Source organism: Urocitellus parryii, chromosome 8 (assembly GCF_045843805.1).
Source record: "Urocitellus parryii isolate mUroPar1 chromosome 8, mUroPar1.hap1, whole genome shotgun sequence".
Lineage (NCBI taxonomy): Eukaryota > Metazoa > Chordata > Mammalia > Rodentia > Sciuridae > Urocitellus > Urocitellus parryii.
Window position 1 is genome coordinate 97,433,771 of NC_135538.1, and position 21,810 is coordinate 97,455,580.

A 21,810-nucleotide genomic window follows, 5' to 3' on the forward strand; every position below is an offset into this window, starting at 1 on the left:
TATGAAATGACTGCCACATCATATACCCATCACCTCACATGAATTTCAAATACTTAAGACATATTTCTTAGCAAATTTTAAGCATCCAATAATTATTAACCATAGTCTCCATGCCACATATTATGTCTCCATAAGTTATGCATTTTGAGATTGCAAGTTTGTACCTTTTGACCAACGCTTCCCTATTTGTGCTATCCCCTGAGCCCTGGTAAACACCCTTCTGCTATCAATTTTTATGAATTTGACATTTCTAAACTTTAGACTGAAGTGAGATCATGCAATATTTTTCTTTGTCTGGCTTATCTCACTTAATGTCCTCAAGGTTCATCCATGCTGTTGTAAAGGCGGTATTTCTCTTTATTTGTAGCTGAATAATATTTTTTTACTGTATTTATACCATATTTTTATCCACTTTTATGTAAATAGACAATTTGATTTCATATATTTACTATTGTGAATAAAGATGCAAGGAACATGGGGAACAGATTTTTTTTTGCTATTCTAGTCTCATTCTCTTTATATATATAATATATATAGATATAGATATAGATAGATAACTATGTATATGAATGATTACTGAATCATATGGTAGTTCTGTTTTTACTTTTTTAGGAGATTTTATGCCATTTTTTAACATTTCTGATTTACCTATTTACATATTCACCAACAATATATAAAGGTTGTAGGGGTTTTTTTTGTTTTTTGTTTTTTACAAAAACCTTGAAAACACCTGTTAGATTTTGACAGTTTGAAAATAGATATCCTAATGGATATAAGTTGTTATCACTTCCTGATTTTAATTTGTCTTTCTTGGATGATTATGAAATTGGGTGCCTTTTCATATATTTGTTGGTCATTTATATGTCCTCTTTTAAGAAATGTTCATTAAGAGTCTCTGCCCATGTGGCTGTATAACCAATGTGATCCTGCAATCTGTACACATGGAAAAATAAGTATTCATACCCCATTTGAATCAAATGTATGATATGTCAAGATCATTGTAATGTTTTGAGCAACTAATAAAAAAATTTTTAAAAAGTCTCTGCCCAAATTTGAATATTAATTCCTAATTGGATATATAGTTTGAAAGTATTTTCTTCCATTTTACTGGCTAATTTTCCAGTCTGTGGATTATTTTCCTTGCTGTGAAGAAACGTTTCAGTTTGGTGTATTCCAACTGGTTTATTTTTGCTTTTGTTGCCTGCATTTTCTGAGACATATCTTAAAAAAATCATTGACAGGACCACTGTTACAGAGCTCCCCTCTGTGTTTTTATCCCAATAATTCTATGGTTTTAGACATTAAATTTAAGGGTTCAATCAAGTTTTAATTGTTGAGAATAGTATGCAATTTCTTTTCTTTATTTTATTTTCCACTTGTGTATATCCATTTTTCCCAAGAACATTTATTGAAGAGATTGCTCTTTCCCTGTTTCATATTGTGTGGTCATAATTCTGAGGTTTCTCTCCTGTTGAATGGACTATGGGTCTTTTTTATGACAGTATCATAACATATTAATTATTATAGCTTTATAGTTCCTTTAAAATCAGTTCCTGTGATGCCTTCATATTTGCTTTTTTTGCTCAAGATTACTTTAGCTATGTAGGATTTTCTATGCTAAATAAATCTTAAATTGCTTCTGCTATTTCTGTTAAAAATGACATTGGAAAAATGTAGATGTGTAACCGATGAGATTCTGCAATCTGTATTTGGGGTAAAAATGGGAGTTCATAACCCACTTGAATCTAATGTATGAAATATGATATGTCAAGAGCTTTGCAATGTTTTGAACAACCAATAAAAAAAATAAAATAAAATAAAAATAACATTGGGAGAGATCCAAGATGGCAGGCCAGAAAAAGGGAGCATTCTGTGTCCCTCCATGACCTGGGTCTCAAGTAGTGAGAATACTGCTTCTCTGCAAGCAATATTCCTGCTCCCGTGCAGGAATCACAGCCACTGTGCCCATGCAGGGCTCCAGGCCTCAGTGTCAGAGTAGGTCTCCCAACTACTCACCCATGCGGGTGCCCGAGCAGGACCATCAGCATCAGCACCCGCATAATATTTTCAGCCACGTACCACAGCAGAAATTCCAGACCTCACTCCACGCAGCACACTGGGCAGCTACCCACATGCAGGAACTCCAAACACCACTTCCATGTGGATCCCCATCTACCAATGTAGGGCTCCCTTGGTTGCCGCCATATTGGGACTTTGCAGCAACAGAGATAGTCTGCTATGCTAGGTGTCCTGCCCGCACCAGGAGATATTGCACAGGCTCTGAGCCTACAGCCACAACACTGCACACCACAGAACGCACCTCTGAACACACCTCCCCACACCATCTCCTGGCTCTCCCCACCTGACCCGACACCCCATTGCTGAAAGCAGCTACTTCCATCTTGAGTCACCTTCATCACCATCTTTAGTGGAGTCAACTCCCAGTTTGAACTCTGGCTAGCCAGCCCAGGGATAAAGATGGACATTACAAACTGGAGTTTCTAACTCCCCCCTTTCCTCAGAAGCCGCTAACCTGGGACGGTGACTGTCCAACACAAAACAGCTCTTAGCAGCAGGTGTGCAACACTCCCAAAGCATCACACTCGAGACCCTCAGAGAGGAAGGTCCCTTATTAAGAAGTAGTAAGGGAGAGGGTGAGTTTGATACAGTTTAGATACTAACATAGAGACCAGAAACTTGGAGGTCTTTAGGTGAGATAAGGAGATAAGACTAGGCTCTCACATCATATGAGAGGGCCCAAAAAGAGATCCTTGAGGTGAAGTTTCCCTTCAGGAACCAGGGGTGCCACACCTCACTTCCAGGTGCCCTCCACACAGGACCAACCCTCCCACCCTGGTCACCTTCACCATCCTGAGGGTGGAGATACCAGCTAACAACAGACGACCCAACCTATCAGATGAGAAGGGAAACAGGAAAGATACTGATCTCCAACCAAAACAATCCTTATTTCTTCCTTTGAGATTTCTTTTTTCCTGCTCCCTCTTTATTCTCCCACCCTCACATTCCCAACGAATGTGAAACCAAGTACTTTGCATAAATTAGAGTTTTGAGGAATTGGATGTCTGAATAGTATATTATAGTTTCATTGAATATTCTTTTTTCCTCCAATTGTTACTATTTTAACATTTTTTAAATTTTTCTTAGTATATAAGTGTGTTTGCTTTATGTACTCTACTGTTTTCCAACTTATTTGTCTACCCAAAATTACTTCCTTTCTATTCTCCTGCTACTAACATTCTTCTTTAAATTTCTCTTTCATACTTGCTAAGATATAATGTAACTCAATATTGTCACCTACTACCTCCTCAGCATATCTTCCTACCACCAGAAACTGTAAACCCTTTTATAAACCTACTGAGTATATTGTAATAATTGAATTCACCATTTCTGTACATTGTGACCAAACTGTAAAACATCTTAGTAACAAACATTTGTTTTTAGGGTGTATGTTGTTTATACTGGGATTTGTTAACATTGTCCTTCACCTCAAAGGAGAGGTATTGGATCCCTACAGGGGCACTATGAGCCTATAGGGTAAAAATAGTAACACCTCAGATCCACAGTGCTAGAAGGGAAGACACACAAGCAACATGAAAAGACAAGGGAAGAAAGGTGTCCCCCCAAATTAAGATACCACGTTATTAGAATCCATGGCCACCACAACAGAAGAAATTACAGAGAATGAGTTCAGGATGTACATGATTTAAATGTTCTGTGAATTAAAGGATGATATAAGAGAGCAAATACAGACAGCAAAAGGTCATTTTGACAAAGAGCTACATAAACAAATACAGGAAGCAAAAGATTATTTCAATAGGGAGATAGAGGTTCTAAAAAAATAAATACAGAAATAATTGAAATTAAAGAGACAATAAACCAAATTAAAAGTTCAATTGAAAGCATCACCAACAGATTAGACTATTGGAAGACAGGACAAAATATATAATCTTGAAAAGAATGTACAAATTGGAAAACCAAATTCAAGAGACTTACAGGATTCCAAATGTATAAGATCACAACAGATCCACACCAAGACACATTATAATGAAAATGCCTAACATACAGAATAAGGAGAGAATATTAACAACCATGAGAGAAAGAAATCAGATTATATATAGGAAGAAACCAATTAGGTTATAGGCAGATTTTTCAAATCAGATCCTGAAAGCTAGAAGATCCTAGAACAACACATATCAAGCTCTGAGAGAAAATGGATGCCAAGCAGGAATCTTATATTAGCAAAATTAAGCTTTAGATTTAATGGTGAAGTAAAAATCTTCTATAATAAACAAAAGTTAAAAGAATTTACAGCTAGAAAACGTTTACTACAGAACATCCTTGGCAAAATATTCCATGAAGAGGAAATTAAAAAAAAACAATAATAAAAATCAGCAGAGGGAGATATTACACTAAAGGAAAAACTAATCAAAGGAGAAACCAAGTTAAGTTAAATAACAAAAATGGGTGGGAATACAAATCAACTCTCAATAATAACCCTGAATGTTAATGGCTTAAACTCATTGATCAAAAGAAATAGGCTAGCAGATTGGATTAAAAAAAGACCCAACAATATGCTGCTTCCAGGAAACTCATCTCATAGGAAAAGACATACACAGACTGAAGTGAAAGATTGGGAAAAATCATACCGCTCCCATGGACTACAGAAACAAGCAGGGGTTTCCAATCCTCGTATCAAATAAAGTAGACTTCAAGCTATAGTTAATCAACAGGGATAAAGATGGACATTACAAACTGGTCAAGGGCACCATACATCATCAAGACATAGCAATTATAAATATATATGACCCACACAATGGAGCATCTATGTTCATCAAACAAATTCTTCTCAATTTCAAGAGTCAAACTGATCACAACACGATAATTTTGGATGACTTTAACACACCTATTTCACCACTGGATAAATCTTTCAAACAAAAGCTGAAAAAAGAAACTCAAGAACTCAATAATACAATCAATAACTTAGACTTAATAGACATATATAGAATATTTCATTCTTCAATGAGAGAATACACTTTCTTCTCAGCAGCACATGAAACCTTCTCTAAAATAGACCATATATTATGCCACAAAGCAATTCTTAACAAATACAAAAAAGTAGAGATACTACCCTGCATTTTATCAGATCATAATGGAATAAAATTAGAAATCAGTGATAAAATAAAAAATAGGGGCTGGGTTGTGGCTCAGCAGTAAAGTGTTCACCTAGTATGTGTGGGATGCTGAGTTTGATCCTCAGCACCACATAAAAATAAAATTAATAAAATAGAGGTATTGTTTCCAACTACAACTACAACAACATATTTTTAAATAAATAAATAAATAAAAACTACTCCAACACTTGGAGACTAAATAATGAACTAAATAATAAATGAACAATGGGTTGCAAAAGACATCAAGGAGGAGATTTAAAAATTCTTAGAGGTAAATGAGGACACTGATACAATATATTAAAATCTCTGGGACACTATCAAGGCAGTACTAAGAGAAAAGTTCATTGCATGGAGTTCATTTCTTAAAAGAAGAAAAAGTCAGCAAATAAATGACATAACATTATATCTCAAAGCCCTAGAAAAAGAAGGAAAAAATCAATAGCAAAAGCAGTAGAAGATAGGAAATAATTAAAATCAGAGCTGAAATCAATGAAATTAAACAAACAAAAAATTGAAAAAAATTGACAGAACAAAAAATTGGTTCTTTGAAAAAATAAATAAAATTGATAGGCCCTTAGCCATGCTAACAAAGAGGAGAGAGAAAAATCAAATCACTAACATATGTGAAGAAAAAGGAAATATCACAAGAGACACTACAGAAATACAGAAGATAATTAGAAATTATTTTGAAAATTGTACTTCAATAAAATAGAAAATATTGAAGGCATCAACAAATTTCTAGTGTCATATGATTTGTCCAAATTGAATCAGGATGATATACACAATTTAAACAGATCAATTTCAAGCAATAAAATAGAAGATGCCATCAGAAACCCACCAATCAAGAAAAGCCCAGGACTGGATGGATACACAGCTGAGTTCTACAAGATCTTTAAAGAAGAACTAATAACTATACCCTTCAAATTATTTCATGAAATAGAAAAAGAGGGAGCACTTTCAAACTCATTCTATGGGACCAATATCAACATGATTCCAAAATCACATCAAAGAAAGAAAACTTCAGACCAATATCTCTAATGAACATATGATGGAGTTGTCTGAGATCTTGCGGACTATAGTGGATCTGCAGATCTTAAGGAGTTAATGTCCTCGGAGCTCTTGGCAGGAAATAGCAAGAAAGAACAGCAGTCTGTTCTCAGGACATGCTCAGTTTTTGTGGTTAGCTTGCCATCAGTTCCTCTTGAAACTGTGGATTTGCTTCATTTTTTCCCTTATGGTGAAGTTATTTGAAGAATGTTCCAGTTAGTTTATGCTTAGCTGCTAGTATAGATCTAGGACATAGATTAAGGAAATAAATCTAAATGTAGCATTGTTTTAAAAAAGATATTTTTTGTATTTGTCTGCCTAACCTCAAGGTTTCATTCCATGGTTGGGAACACACTGTAAACTATAAAATGCTGTGCTTGCCAATAATAACTGTCCTTAGCTGCACCAAGCTTTGGATCCCCTATGTCTCTTCTTTTGTCTTAGAGAGCTCTTCAGTCCCCATCACAAACATAGATGCAAAATTTCTCAATAATTTCTGACAAATCAAATGCAAAAAAATATCAAAAAGATAGTGCACCACGATCAAGTGGGTTTCATTCTAGGGATGCAAGTTTGATTCAACATATGGAAATCAATAAATGAAATTCATCACATCAATTGACTTAAAGATAAGAATTATATTATCATCTCAATAGATGCAAAAAGCATTTGACAAAATACAGCACCTATTCATGTTCAAAACACTAGAAAACATAGGAATAACAGGAACATACCTCAAAATCATAAAAGCTATCTATGCTAAGCCCCAGGCCAACATCATTCTAAATGAAGAAAAATTGAAAGCATTCCTTCTAAAAACTGGAACAGGACAGAATGCACTTTTTCACCACTTCTATTTAACATAGTTCTTGAAACACTGGCCATAGTAATTAGACAGATGAAAGAAATTAAAGGCATACAGATAGGAAAAGAAGAACTCAAATGAGCACTATTTGCTGATGATAGTATTCTATACCTATCAGACCCAAAAAATTCCACCAGAAAAATTTCAGGAACTAGTAAATGAATTCAACAAAGAAGCAGGATACAAAATCAACACTCAAAAATCAAAGACATTTCTGTATATCAGTAACAAATCCTCTTAAAGGGAAATGAGGAAAACTACTCCATTTACAATAATCTCAAAAAAATTAAAATACTTGGGAATCAACCTAACAATAGTGGTGAAAGACCTCTATAATGAAAACTATAGAACACTAAAGAAAGAATTTTAAAAAGATCTTAGAAGATGAAAGATCTACCATGTTCTTGGATAGGCATAATTAATATTGTTAAAATAGACATACTATCAAAAGCAGTACACTGATTTAATGCAATATCAATCAAAATCCCAATGACATTTCTTTAAAAAAAAGAGAGAGAGGAGAGACAGAGAGAGAGAGAGAATTTTTTAATATTTATTTTTCAGTTTTCGGTGGACACAACATCTTTATGTCATTTTTATGTGGTGCTGAGGATCGAACCCAGCACCCCACACATACCAGGTGAGTACGTTACTGCTTGAGCCACATCCCCAGCCCCCAATGACATTTCTTATAGAAATAGAAAAGGCAATCATTAAATTTATCTGGAAAAATAAGAGACCCAGAATAGCAAAAGCAATCCTTAGCAAGAAGAGTGAAGCAGGTGGCATCACTATACCAGACCTTAAACTATACTACAGAGCAATAGTAACCAAAAAAAAGCATGGTATTAGCACCAAAATTGTAGCCAATAGTACAGAATAGAGGACACAGAGACTAACCCACATAATTACAGTTCTATTATATTAGACAAAAGCGCTAAAAACATACATTAGAGAAAAGATAGCCTTTTCAACAAATGGTGCTGGAAAAACTGGAAATCCATATGCAACAAAATGAAATCAAACCCCTGTCTCTCACCATGTACAAAACTCAATTCAAAGTGGATAAAGGACTAGGAATTAAACCAGCAACTTGGCACCTAATGGAAGAAAAAGTAGGCCCAGATCTCCATCACGTCAGACTAGGCCCTGACTGCGTTAACGGCTCCTATAGCACAAGAATTAAAATGAAGAATCAATAAATTGGATGGATTCAAACTGAAAAGCTTCTTCTCAGAAAAAGAAACAATCAGTAAAGTTAATAGAGTGACTACGTCTTGACAGCAAGTTTTTACCATTTGCATATCAGATAGAAGACTAATCTCTAGGGTATATAAAGAACTCAAAAAGCTAAACACCAAAAAACAAATAACCCAATCAATAAATGGGCTGAGGAATTGAACAGACACTTGTCAGATAATCATACTCAATCATCCCACAAATATATGAAAAAATGTTCAACATCTCTAGCAGTTAGAGAAATGTAAATCAAAACTAAGATTTCATCTCACTCCAGTCAGAATGGCAGCTATTAAGAATACAAACAACAATAACTGTTGGAGAGGATGCGGGGGAAAAGGCACATTCATACACTGCTAGTGGGACTACAAATTGGTGCAGCCAATATGGAAATCAGGATGGAGATTTCTTGAAAAATTGGGAATGAAAGCACCATTCAACCCAGCTATCCCACTCCTTGGACTTAAAAATAGCATAATACAGTGATAGAGCCACATCAATGTTTATAGCAGCACAATTCACAATAGTTAAACTGTGGAACCGACCTAGATGCCCTCCAGTAGTTGAATGGATAAAGAAAATCTGATACATATACACAATGGCATATTACTCAGCAATAAAATAGAATAAAATCCTGGTATTTTCAGGTAAATGGATGGAGTTGGAGAATATAATGCTAAGTGAAGTTAGCCAATCCCACAAAACCAAATGCCAAATGTTTTCTCTGATATAAGGAGTGTGATTCATAATGGGGTTGGAATGGGGAGCATGGGAGGATTAGAGGAACTCTAGATAGAGCAAAGGGGTGGAAGGGAAGGGAGGGCGTATGGGGGTAGAAAAGATGGTGGAATGAGATGGACATCATTACCCTAACCAAATGGTATGAATACACTTTGTATACAACCAGAGATATGAAAAATTGTGCTCTATTTGTGTAATATGAATTGTAATGCATTCTGCTGTCATATATAACAAATTAGAATAAATATAAAAAAATTTAAAAATCACATTGGAATTCTTATTGAATCTATAAATTACTTTGAATACTATGGGCATTTTGACAACATTGAGTCTTCTGATCCAGAAACACAGACTACCTTTCCATTCACTCATATCTTCTTCAATTTATCTCATTTGTGTTTTATAGCTTTTAGTTTTTATAGTTTTTAGTTTACTTCCTTGGTTAAATTTATTCCTAAGTATTTTTATGATGCTATAAATGATATATTTTCTTAATTTATTTTTCAAGTATTTCATAGAAAGTCTATAGAAACACAGTTGATTTCTTTTGTGCTAATTTTGTGTCCTGAAAAGTGACTTTGTTTGTTAGTTCTAAGAGTTTTTTCATAGAATTTTTATATGTAGTTTATAATCTATATATACAATCAAATATTCTGCAGAGATAATTTCGCTTTTTCTTTTCTAATTTGGATGTCTTCTGTTTTTTCTCTTGCCCAATTGCTCTGACTAGAATGTCCAGTATCTTGAGGATTAAAAGAGATGAGAGGACAATCTTTCTCTCATTTTTGATCTTAGAGGAAAAGCTTATAGTATTTTTTTAGGAATATTGACTTATAGTTTTAATTTCTTTAGTGTCCTTATCTAATTTTGGCATAGGGTAAAGCTTACCTCTTAAAATGAGTTTGAAAATGTTCTCTTCTTATAAATTTCAGGATAAAAACGAGAAGGATCAAATTCATCCTTCTTTAAATGTTTGTAGAATTTATCCATGAAAAGTCCTGGACTTTGGATATTTGTAAATACTGATTCAATCTGTTTACTTGTCATTTGTACCTTCAGATTTTTTTTCTTCATTCTTTAGTATTTATAGGTCATATGTTTCTATGAATTTATTCACATTTAAATACATAAAAATGGTACTTGAACATCAATACAGTTAAAAGGTCCAAGACTAAAATTTAGAGGTACTGCTGCACCTGCTTCTTATTTAGGACTACTTTTGGATATGTATAGCTGTTATTTTTTCTTTGGTATCTCTTTTTTCAAAATCATTATGCATTTCTGAATTTATGTTCTCCTCTTCTTCCAGTGCCTTCTTGTCTTAATCAAGAGTTCACTTTCTCCAATAAATCAACAACTTTATTCACTGCAGGATTCTAAATCTTTATATTTTGGGAAAGACCCTTAAATTTCCATATGCTTTCTACAAAATAAATTTTATTTCAGTTATTTGATTACTTTCCTCATTTCTTTCCAAGGACTTAAAAAGATAAAAGATGATATACTTTTTTAAAATTTCAACCACAAGTTAGATAACATATTTTTATCAGATGGACCATCTTACTTCACATCAAGACCTATTCCATGAAAATCCTCCAACAGTGAACCACTAACCTAGACCATGCATAGAGAAAATACTGACATCCTTACAAACAAATATATTTCTATAAATTCTAAGAATACTAGGTTCAGATGAACCAATTTCTAATTGAAATATATTACTTTATAACCTAAGGAGGCTTCATCCAAAGAAATTCTATAAAAAGTTGTCTAAACAGTATAATTTAAAATAGAATATTTATATACAATGACAATAAATCTTCCATAAATACTAATTTACCCAATACATAAAATTTTCATTAATTCATAAATACCTAGTATGTATCAAGCAATGCCTATTGTTTTGAGGATAAAAAATGGCCAAAAAAGACAATGCTGTTAATCTCAAGAAATTGACATCCTTATAGGAGGAAAATCAAATGAAATTAATTGGTATAAACATTTATATTTAACATACATTTATATTTATATTGAAGTATAGATTTATATTTATATAGAAGTATTGTGATAAAGTCTATGGAAATAAGAAATTGACCTGAGCATAAGGGACTACTATGAATGGAGTTGTCAAGGAAAACTCTCTGAGGAAGTAACCTTTTGCTCAGACCTAAATAAATTTAAAATTTAATTTAGCACTTGATCAAAATTAAAATTATTTTTGTAAAGAGAAGGTTTTGAAAAAACAAAGTACATAAATGAGAGTCATAAAATTCAAAGGAAATGAAAGTAATTTAAAAGACACATCAAATGAAGGTTCAGGGTGTATTTTTTTTAAAGCAGACTTCATTATATTGATAAGAAAGTATTCACTGGACATGACTGAAACCTCAAGTGAGTGCAAAGAACACTCTGTACACATTAAAATGATAGAAGGAAGATAAAAAGCAGGAGTTAAATTAAAGATCACCTATCTATATTTTTCCAAGGATGGCCCATATTTTCTCTTTCAATCACCTCTATAGGAAAATAAGATTTTTCATGCTGGATTACAATATTGTTCTGTTATTTGTGCAATCATTCCAGCAAGAATCAAATATTTTTTGCATCAGACAAAAGCAGAAGCTTTCAAAACAGGGCTGTCATATTTGTGCTTTCAACTGTAACCAAATAGAACTACATGCATCCATCATTGAGCTCCCATTTCAGATAGAAGATTTTTATTCAAGAACTATAAGACCTTTTATTTTATAGAGGTTTATATACAGCTGAATATGATCACATTTTCTAGCCTAATTCTTCCTCTAAAATCTTTCTTTTTTAAAATCCAACATCTGTATTCCAGTTGGCTATCTTGAAAGATAGAGGAGCTACAAAAGTAAAGAGTCAGTTCTAGACCTGCAGTTGAGGAAAGTGCTACATTCATCTTTTAGGCTATACTGTAGTTTTTTTTTTTTTTTCCCTGCCTCAAAGAAACTTCATGATGTTTGCTTTACCCTGTTTTACAAAAGATACATAATGTGATTTGGGGTACATGAAGCCACAGGAATGGTTCTGTTTTACTCAGCTTTTTCACTGCTGTGACTAAAACTTTTGACCAGAACAATTTTAAAGGAGGAAAAGTTTATTTGAGGGCTCATGGTTTCAGAGGTCTTAGTCCATAGAAGGCCAGTTCCATTTCTCAAGGCTCAAGGTGAGACAGGAGAGTGTGGCAGATCAAGTAGTGAGTGAGTCTCCACTTGCCAGATACACATATAAACTTCAAAGCCACACCCAATTCCCACCTCCTCCAGCCACAGCCTACCACTTCATTACCACTCAGTTAATTTTTATCAGGGGATTAATTCCCTGATTTGGTTAAAGTTATAACCAATAATTTCTTCTCTAAACCGTCTTGCATTATTTCACATGTGAGTTTCAGGGGGACACCTCACATTCAAACCATAACAGGTTCCATTGCCATTGTCTAGGACCCATTCTGGTCATAGTTCAGTAAGAGCCAGTATGTACCCTACTCATATTAAGATATGATTAATTATGGTTTTAATTCTTTACTGTATAGTTCAGGGATAACATATATCTCTACATTCAAATCATATTTGCTTTAATATTAATATTTTCTTGTATAATATAGCTGTTAAATAAATGGCAAGCCATCAAATATGTTTGTTTATATTTAATGAAAGAGTTTAGGCCAATGAAATTAATTAGGATAACAGATATACTTGGGTTTGTTATACTAAATTATTTTTTATTATTTCTGAAGTGTATATACTTTAGCATTTTCTTTAGTGTGGATATGCAATAACATACTAACTTTTATTTCTCTAAAGTGTCTTTAACTCCATTTAAAAGTATTTTCCCCCTAGTTGTAGGACTCTAGCATTTGTAGGTTATAAGTTGTTTCTTCCACCATTGAAGTTTTTAGGCAACATTGTGTTTTTGTTTTCTGGGTTTTGTTGATGTTGTTGTTTTGTTTACTTATTTTTCATGTTTTGACTTAATGTGCATAGGGTGAAATATGTAGCTAATCGTGGAACTGTCAGATTGAAAGCCACATTGCAGGGAATTGGCAACTAAATATTTTGATATAGTAGAAACCATGAGTATAGATAATTTTTTTAAAAAAATTGATATAAACAAAAAGTGAGAAGAAAAAAAAGTAAATTGAAATGGACATGGGAACAATAAGTGTCACTACGTTTTAGAATGAAACATAGTTTAGCAAAATGAGTCTTTTTGCAAAGACAGCCTATTTTACACAGGTGAAATATTGGTCAGTGTTGTAACATTCAAATTATTAGTTTTAAAATGACAAACATTCTTCTAACAACAACTGTTATTTAATTGTTAAAATAATTTTATGGTGTGTTAATTTACATAATAAATATTTTTATATCAATTATGTGGGAGGACTATAAAAGAATCAAGGATGAATAGGACATTTGTTCTGTCTTCAAATAAGCTTATTATGAAAGAATATGGGATTTGGAAATATATATCAGGTGTCATAAAATAAGACAGGATAGGATTCAAGGTGATGCAAAGCAAAGGGGAAGGTTTCTTGTGAGCAATACTCAGGAAGGGCTTGCTGTGGGAAGCCTAGCCTAGTCTTGCAGGATAAGCAGATTTCACTAATAAAAATAGAAGGAAATCTGGTCAACGAAATTTTTAAAAAAGAAGAAGAAGATGACCTCACAAAGGTGAGAAAACACAAGGCATTTTTGAAAATAGCCAGCATACTATTGCCTGGACATATCTTCATAAATCTACTGTATTATATATCATGACAAAATTTTAATGTCATGTTTCTGGGCATGTCCACATAAAATGATTAAATAAATAATTTACCTTCAATGATTTTTTATAATAAGTTTTAGTAATTTAAATATCTTGACCCATATTTTTCTGTTAGGGAAATTAAATCCTTGTTTAAAAAAATCTAATTATAATTTTAGTTATAATGTTTTTTTCTAAAATATTATGTGGCTCACTATGGATGCTTCATGAATATTCAATCAGATGTGTCAAATCAGTATCTTTCCACTAGAGTCACATCCCTGACAGGCAAAGTATTCTCAAACCATGAAAGCTTTCGATTTCCTTATAAATGTGCTCAAATTAGAAGTATTTCAAAGAAAACAGCAATTTTCTCAAGGATAAATGAATATGAATTAAAATTTTATCCTCAAACTCCACAAACCAAATATTTATCTTGATTACCAAGAACCAACCACTGCAGCCAATTTTTATAGTAAAAATAAATATTCATATTATACTTTGATGCTAAAAGAAAATAAAACATCAGGAACCCAAAACTGAACATGAGCTGATTGAAATCTGAAGTCACTTTTTAATTCCTTCAGTATCCTCTGATGTTGTAAAGAACCTCTCTTCTTAGGACAAGGATGCAGCACTGGATCTCATCTGGGCCTGCCCCAGCTCTAGGTGCCTACTTTATTGTTAGATTTGTGAATCTGGGGCTCTCTCTGAAGACTCTATAGTCCCCACTCTATAGTCTGCCTTTTCTCTTTCTCAACAAGGAGAAACTTAATAATGAAAATTATTATTCAGCCACAGCTCTCTCAATAGGTCACTCATTCTAAATAAAAACACCATGGCATTTATTATTAAAAAGAAGAAATAAAACTAAATCACTTGATTTTGAGAAATCTATTGAACAGTAATCTAAGATTTTCCTCAGCTGCAATTTTCAGACTTTGTCCATTTTTCTAGTAATCTTTCAAACTTTATAATTATCCCTCATTTTTTCAGCTATATTCAAGTAATATGAGACATCTTTCCTTGAATAAAGTAAAGAAAAACAAATTGCATTATTTATTAGCAAAGCAAATGTTATCAAATCAATCCTATTGTAATCCAATCCATGGCATAACCATATATATTTTATTCTAAATTGTAAAGACAAGCTTGTTGTAGAGTTTATTGTAACTATAATTGTTCACCATTGGGAAAAAAAATGTATGGACAAATGATTCCAATGATTCATCTAATTGCCTTAAAATTATATCAGAGAAACATTGGAAGTTTCTTAGGACTTTTTAGTTTAAGAGGATTTAATTCTGTGAGTGAACTATGCTTTGATAATGTACTGACCAAAAGCCATCATTGTCTTTCAACATTCAATTTTAAATGGGACTCAGCCATTTTTCCTATTTCAGAGTTAGTGATTGCCAAAGTCATGGTGATTAGTACTTGTGGGCCTGATTGTGGTTTCTCTTGTCTACAGGGACTGCCTCCACTTTATCCTTTTGTGCTGAAGGTCTTATCAACTGTGTGGACCTTTTAGCTCCATATAAAGCCTGAGCCCTGTGAGAAATAGAGCTCCATCAAAGGGCAAACAGAATTGCATGCTGTTCTCCTTCCCCACATTTATGGGTAATCAATGTCCATTAAGTTTTGTTCTCTAATGGATAGTGTCTACCCAGTTACATAAAATGAAGAATATTTTTATGCATGTTAATAGCACTTATTGAACTGTTTCTGGTGTCTTAAAGTTAGAAAAGCAATTTTTAGGCAGGAAGAAATTTATAATTTCAAATGATGATAATCCATTTCATATCAAGAACACATAAAAAGCCTATATTCCTAAGTAAGTATAATTTAGGTGTACTGTGTTACCAAGAACTTTCTTTATTGGATTTTAAGTATAGAATATATGAGAGATGGGAAAGAAAGAGTATTTGGATAATAGATTAAAACCTCTGGAGGCAACAAGCTACTCCTTGTTAACAAGTATCTCAGTGGGGAGAAACTTCTGTGCATTTCTTTTGCCAACAGAAACAAGGTTGAATTTGGTTCTTTTCTAGCCCAATAGGTGTTGCTACATCCAATAAACATCTGGTGAAAGAGGAAGGATTCAAGAATACAGAGACCTGGAACAGGATTTGAGGGATCTACTATAAGGAATAGCAGAGGGAATTTGCCCAAGAACTAGACAGATGAGAAGGTGAGATGTACTATGGGCTCATATATCCTTTCAGATGTTCTGTTAAATATTTATGCCTTCATATTAACTGAAACATAGCGAATGGGAACAGGTGATATTACATTAACATGGGTAATCTTAGTGACCAGTAGAATTGTATCTGATAACATATATTTATGATGAAATATATCACAGTACAAGGTATGTCAGTAGATATGAACATTTTTATAAGAACAATGTAGTGGTTTTTGACAGAGTTCTTATCCACCCTATCCCTATAGGACCTAAAAAAGATGTACTTGAATATTTAGATGAGGTTCTTAGTGGCTAGGGAATGAGGAGAATTGATGAATTATGAAAAAGATTCACCTTCAAGTATTTGATCCTATAGTCTCCCCATGAATTTCAATAAATTGGCAAAAAATGTAGTCAAATCCTCCTAGATGCAAAAGCAAGAGGGTAGGTAGAGGCAGCCTGGGCAAAGATGAGCATAGATAAATAACTTGCCTGTTCTGGTAACTGTTCTTTGTGCCATGTTTTTCATTTGTTAGTTCCTCTTCGTTGCATTTCTGAGTGTAAAGAACTCCAACTTTTCAATCAATGTCTGTTTGCCTGTTCCCTCCATGGAGAGACTATTTTGATAAAACCTATGCTACCCTGAAAAATTAATGCTTCTTCCTTCATGGACAAAGAGAATTTTGTTCTGGACATTTATTTGTACAAAATTTGTGGTCAGCAGTGGTGTTTTGTCCATCTTCGCAATGAGTACTTAGCACAGTCATCAATAAATGGTTTTTGAATAGAATGAATAAAAAGCAATGAAAGGACTTGAGTCAGAGTACCGAAATTTTGATGAATTCCCCATTATCTTAATCACACACCTAAGCCTTTACCATTCTACTGGTATTAAGCTACATTTTCTTCACTTTTATCTTTTTCTTACTTCCGTTCTACAGTATCTTTCCTTTTCTTACCTTACCTCCTGTCATTTTCTTTTTTCTCTCTTTATTTAATGGAGATCTTAATTTTTAGAGACCTTAATTTTTAGGTATAATTTTAAAATTACTATTAATTCAACTTTATTTTTCATCTTTTTATTTATGTCACAGAGCTTTTCTTGTCCTTAAATTTTTAAGGAATGAATTTTTAAAAATTTCTTTCCATTTCCACTTTCCCTGATCCATCCAACATTCACAAGATTCATAATAGAGTATAACTGAAGTTACTTTAATTTGTTTATTTTTTTAAAGTATAGACAATTTTTTGATGCATCTATGAGGAAGTGACCATCAAAGGAAAATTGATTTCTCCTGCCTGGTGTGTGAGACTACTTATTGGGGTCTTGCTCTTGATTAATCCTGGGAGCTTCTCAGTCCTTAAAGATAAATTGTATCCATAAACAGGTAATGTCCCTGGAACCACATAAAAATAGGAAGATTTTAACTTTTTTTCTTTTTTTTGAGGAGTATTTTTTTAATTTGTTTTAATTAGTTGCACATGACAGTACAATGATCTTGACATATCATACATTTGAATCAAATGGAGTATAATTTCTCATTTTTTCTGAATGTACAGGTTGCAGAAGATTTTAATTCTTATGGCAGAAAAATAAATCAGCAAATAAAAGATTATCAATTATAATTTCTATTTTTTTTGTTTAAGAGGTCAAAACTGAAATTAACAGTAGAGGAATTTGTATGTATTCACCACAAGGAATGATCAAAGTTTATGGTTATGATATGATAATTTTCCTAGTTGATCACCACCACTACCCAACACGCACATGGATCAAAACATCACATTTTGCCCGCACAGTGCTGCTTGCTTTAAATCCCAGCAGCTCTGAGGCTGAGACAGGAAGATCTTGAGTTCAAAGCCAGCCTCAGTAAAAAAAAGCAAGGCGCCAAGAAACTCAGTGAGACCCTGTCTCTAAATAAATACAAAATAGGGCTGGGGATGTGGTTCAGTGGTCAAGTGCCCTGAGTTCAATCCCCAGTTCCCAGTACCACCGCAAAAAAAAAAAAAAAAAAAAAAAAAAAAAAAAAAAGTCACATTTTACCTCATATATACTTACAAATTTTATTTGTTAACCAAATATGTGTGTGTGTGTGTGTGTGTGTGTGTATTTTTTTTTAACTCCCTAGGCTTTTCTTTTTTGAGTTTTTGGTTTTCTCTTTTCCACATTGTTTTATTGGTACAGGGTTTTTTTTTTTTCCCTAATAACCTAAATGATCTTGTTCTAATCAATTCTTACATTCAAGTATATTTTCCAAATAATTTATATTTTTTATTGAGGTCAGATCATGTCCCTTCACCTTCAAAAATTATTTACATTTTAAAAGACAATATGGAATATTTGCCCTCAGTTTTCTAGCAATTCATTTCTTGTTTTAGTTTTGAAATAGAGACATTTGTTTTGTGGAAGATATTCTGCTCAAACACAAGGATAATTTATATTACTTTTTGATGCCAAATACTTTGAAAGCCAATTCTCATCAGAATGTCCCAATAGATAGAAAATAAATGAGTTATCATTCTTATTTTTATAGATGAGCACACTGAGTTCCAGTGAGTTTAAGTGACTCAACCAAAAGCATGAAGCAAGAATAAGATGGACATTTATAATTCCTAAACAAATATCTTATGAAATCTCATTTCTTTTTAACTTTCATGGTAATATTGAACCTATGCTATTATAATTATGGTTTATTTCCCCTTCTAGCATATTCTTTTGGATCCATATCTATGATAAAAATCAACATTAAAAGGTATCATACCAGTCCAACAGAAGAGGCAAATAAATACACAATATACAAGTCCTTGATAGAGCAGAGGTAAGTTCTTTAGAGTAGATTACATTGTAAAATACATGAATTACCTTGGCATCCCTGTTGATGTTCAGTTTTTAAGACCAATCCAATTAATCTCAACATACGCACTTACATAGCACTGGGGAAAATAAAAATCAATTATAATACAGTTAAATATGCAACCATCTGTCAGAATGTCTCACTTCTTCATATTGTTCTGACTTCTTAGTTTCTGTCAACAGTATACAACTTAGCTAGTTTAAGGTTCATGTAGAAAGGAATATATTAGTCCACATTGAAATCTCAGAGAATCACTGGACCTCAGACTCCAGTACTAGGAACAAATATCTCCTGCTACAGAACTGGATTGAGAAGATTCTTTATGACCCTTATAATTCCAGAAGAACTTTGGGCACCATACCATAATTGAGGGTCAGAATTTGAAATGCTGTCACATTTCAAACTGCCAGCTTGAGAAATTCCATACTGAACTGGCTCAATTAGGGATTTGTCACTGATATTCATTAAAAATCAAGTCTCAAGACAGTTTAAGTGCATTTTCCATGGTGGGCCTGTTCCATTATACAATGAAATTATAAATCAAAGTGTAGGAAGGTTGCGCCACATTGGAGGAAATTAAATCTTCTGTCTGATCTTAGTGAGAAGGGGCCTCCGTCTAGCATTCAATTAAGAGAGAATTCAAATACGGAGGCCTATCAAAATGTGGAGGAAATGTTCAAATTATTTGAAGCATATCTGAGTGATATGACATCATTACATCTGTGAAAAAATTATTTGTAAACATATATAGAAAATCTAGAAGAAAAAAATTAAATACTAATCATTCTCCAAGTTTTTGTTTGTTTTATTTTGTTTTTGTGCAAATGGCCCATAGCTCAATTATTCTCAGGTACTTCCCTAGAAAAAAGTTCTGAGGAAAGTTTATTTTTAAGTTGTAAAGTTTAAGTGTTCAAATATCTTAGTTGTAGTTGTTTGAGAGGTAATCAAAGCAGATTTCTAAACCTGTGATTTTAAAAGTTGAAGTATCATTGGGATTAGCTGAAGTGAATCTATCTGATGGTGAGATCATTAATGAGGTATACTGCTGTCTAGGCTTTCAAAACTCAATTTCCATGGATTTAAAATATAATACTAAACTTTATTTACCTTTAATATATACTTTTCAGCTTTCACTTTCTTTGTAAAACTTTATTGAATTCAATTAATTCTAGTAGCTTATTTTAGAAAATATTCTTCATCAATAAAGGCATACTATTTTACTGTTGCTAATTAATCCAGTCTGTGATCCATCTTCTTTTTCCTGCATAATTGTTTTTTTTTAATTTATCCATGTATTTTAAAGTTTCAAAAAAAGGAAATTTCATTTGATGGCAGCATCATTTAATAATTTAAATTTTACTTAAGAAATGTCCCATGAAAGTATATGGCATTATGGCCACATTTGATGCTGTAGGAAGAAAATATCCACACAACTTATATATAAAGATATTTTATTCCAAAGTAGTTTTTCAAATAGGTTTACCAATTTTACATGTCAAACTCTACAAAATATTCAGTAGTATAAAGTATTAGTTCACTGGTGATTGATGTCTTAAGAAATAGATACACATAATTATTTTGATTTACCATTAAAGTAATATTTAATTTCAACATATATTTTTTTCTCTGCTTCTCTATCTCAGTTTGGTTTTGAAGAGTTCATTAGCAGAGTTCAAATGGTAATAATGTAGGGACAGTAGTAGTATCTCACTTACTTATATACATTCCAGCACCCTATTTTGGAAGATGCCCATAATAAGGGGAGAATCTGTTATTTTTGGATATTTTCACTATCTGATTAACTAATTTTCAAGTGACTCCAATCACAGAAGTCTAGATTCATTTCCAGAAAGCAAGGTGGGAGGACATGGGAGAGTGGTGCAGAGAAGGGCAGAAGAATTTTGATGATCCTGCTAGTTAATTAACACAATAAGAATGCCTTCCTTGCATGAGTTCTCAATTCCCCCACAGAGCCAGAATCAAAGACTTTTCATCTTTTATTTTGCCCCCTTTTTAAGAATCTTTTCTTTACACTTCACTGAAAAGTCCTTCATTTCTCATTAATGCTTTAAGTACAAAGCTTGCTCTGGAGATGATATAATTTTTCCCAAGTCTAAATTAGATTTCATACAGAGCATTACAAAGTCAAAAGGCAGAGCTCATGCTGTTCTGCTATTTTACTTAGTGTGTATATAAACCAGGAAGCATGGCAGTTCAGAAGTTTATTTCCCCATTTCTTTTTTCAAAAAATCACACATTTGTAATTCATCATTTGTTAAACCCAAAATATCAAAAGTGTTCAGTTTTGATAGTACTCATCATTAGACATTTTATTCATGTCCAGATTTCAAAAGAATATATAGAGTGTCATCAACAAGAAGTATGTATGTAAGCCAGGAATGCGCTACCTAAATTTTTATTAAACAATCTCTATGTATTTGTATAGGGAACCATGGCCTGCGTCTCATTGTAGGGGGAGTTTCTTTCTGCCCAGGACGGTGTAAGCCACCTGAAGTCTAAAATAATTACTGAAGAACAAAAGACAAAGAGTCATATTTACAAAAAGCAGAGACCCTGATAGATCCATTTCACACAAGTGCTAGAACTAGACAAAGGAAAGATGGCTCTGGTGGTTTATTTAAGGGGGTACATTAAAGGCAGGGATAAGGTTTCAAGGGTGGAGTCTTGCTTCATGATCTCTTTCAGTCAGCAGGTTGATTGGCATCTTAGCAGGTTACACCCATCTCAGGTGCTGTGTGGGATGGGGCAGAGGGGCCTAGGAATTCATAATGTGTCAGGGTAGTTAACCAGAAGAGATGTCCACTGGTCATTCCCAGACACCAGATATTCCTATCCACTAGGCTCAATGTGTGGTGGCCCACGTGCAGCCCATGGATGGCTCACGACAAA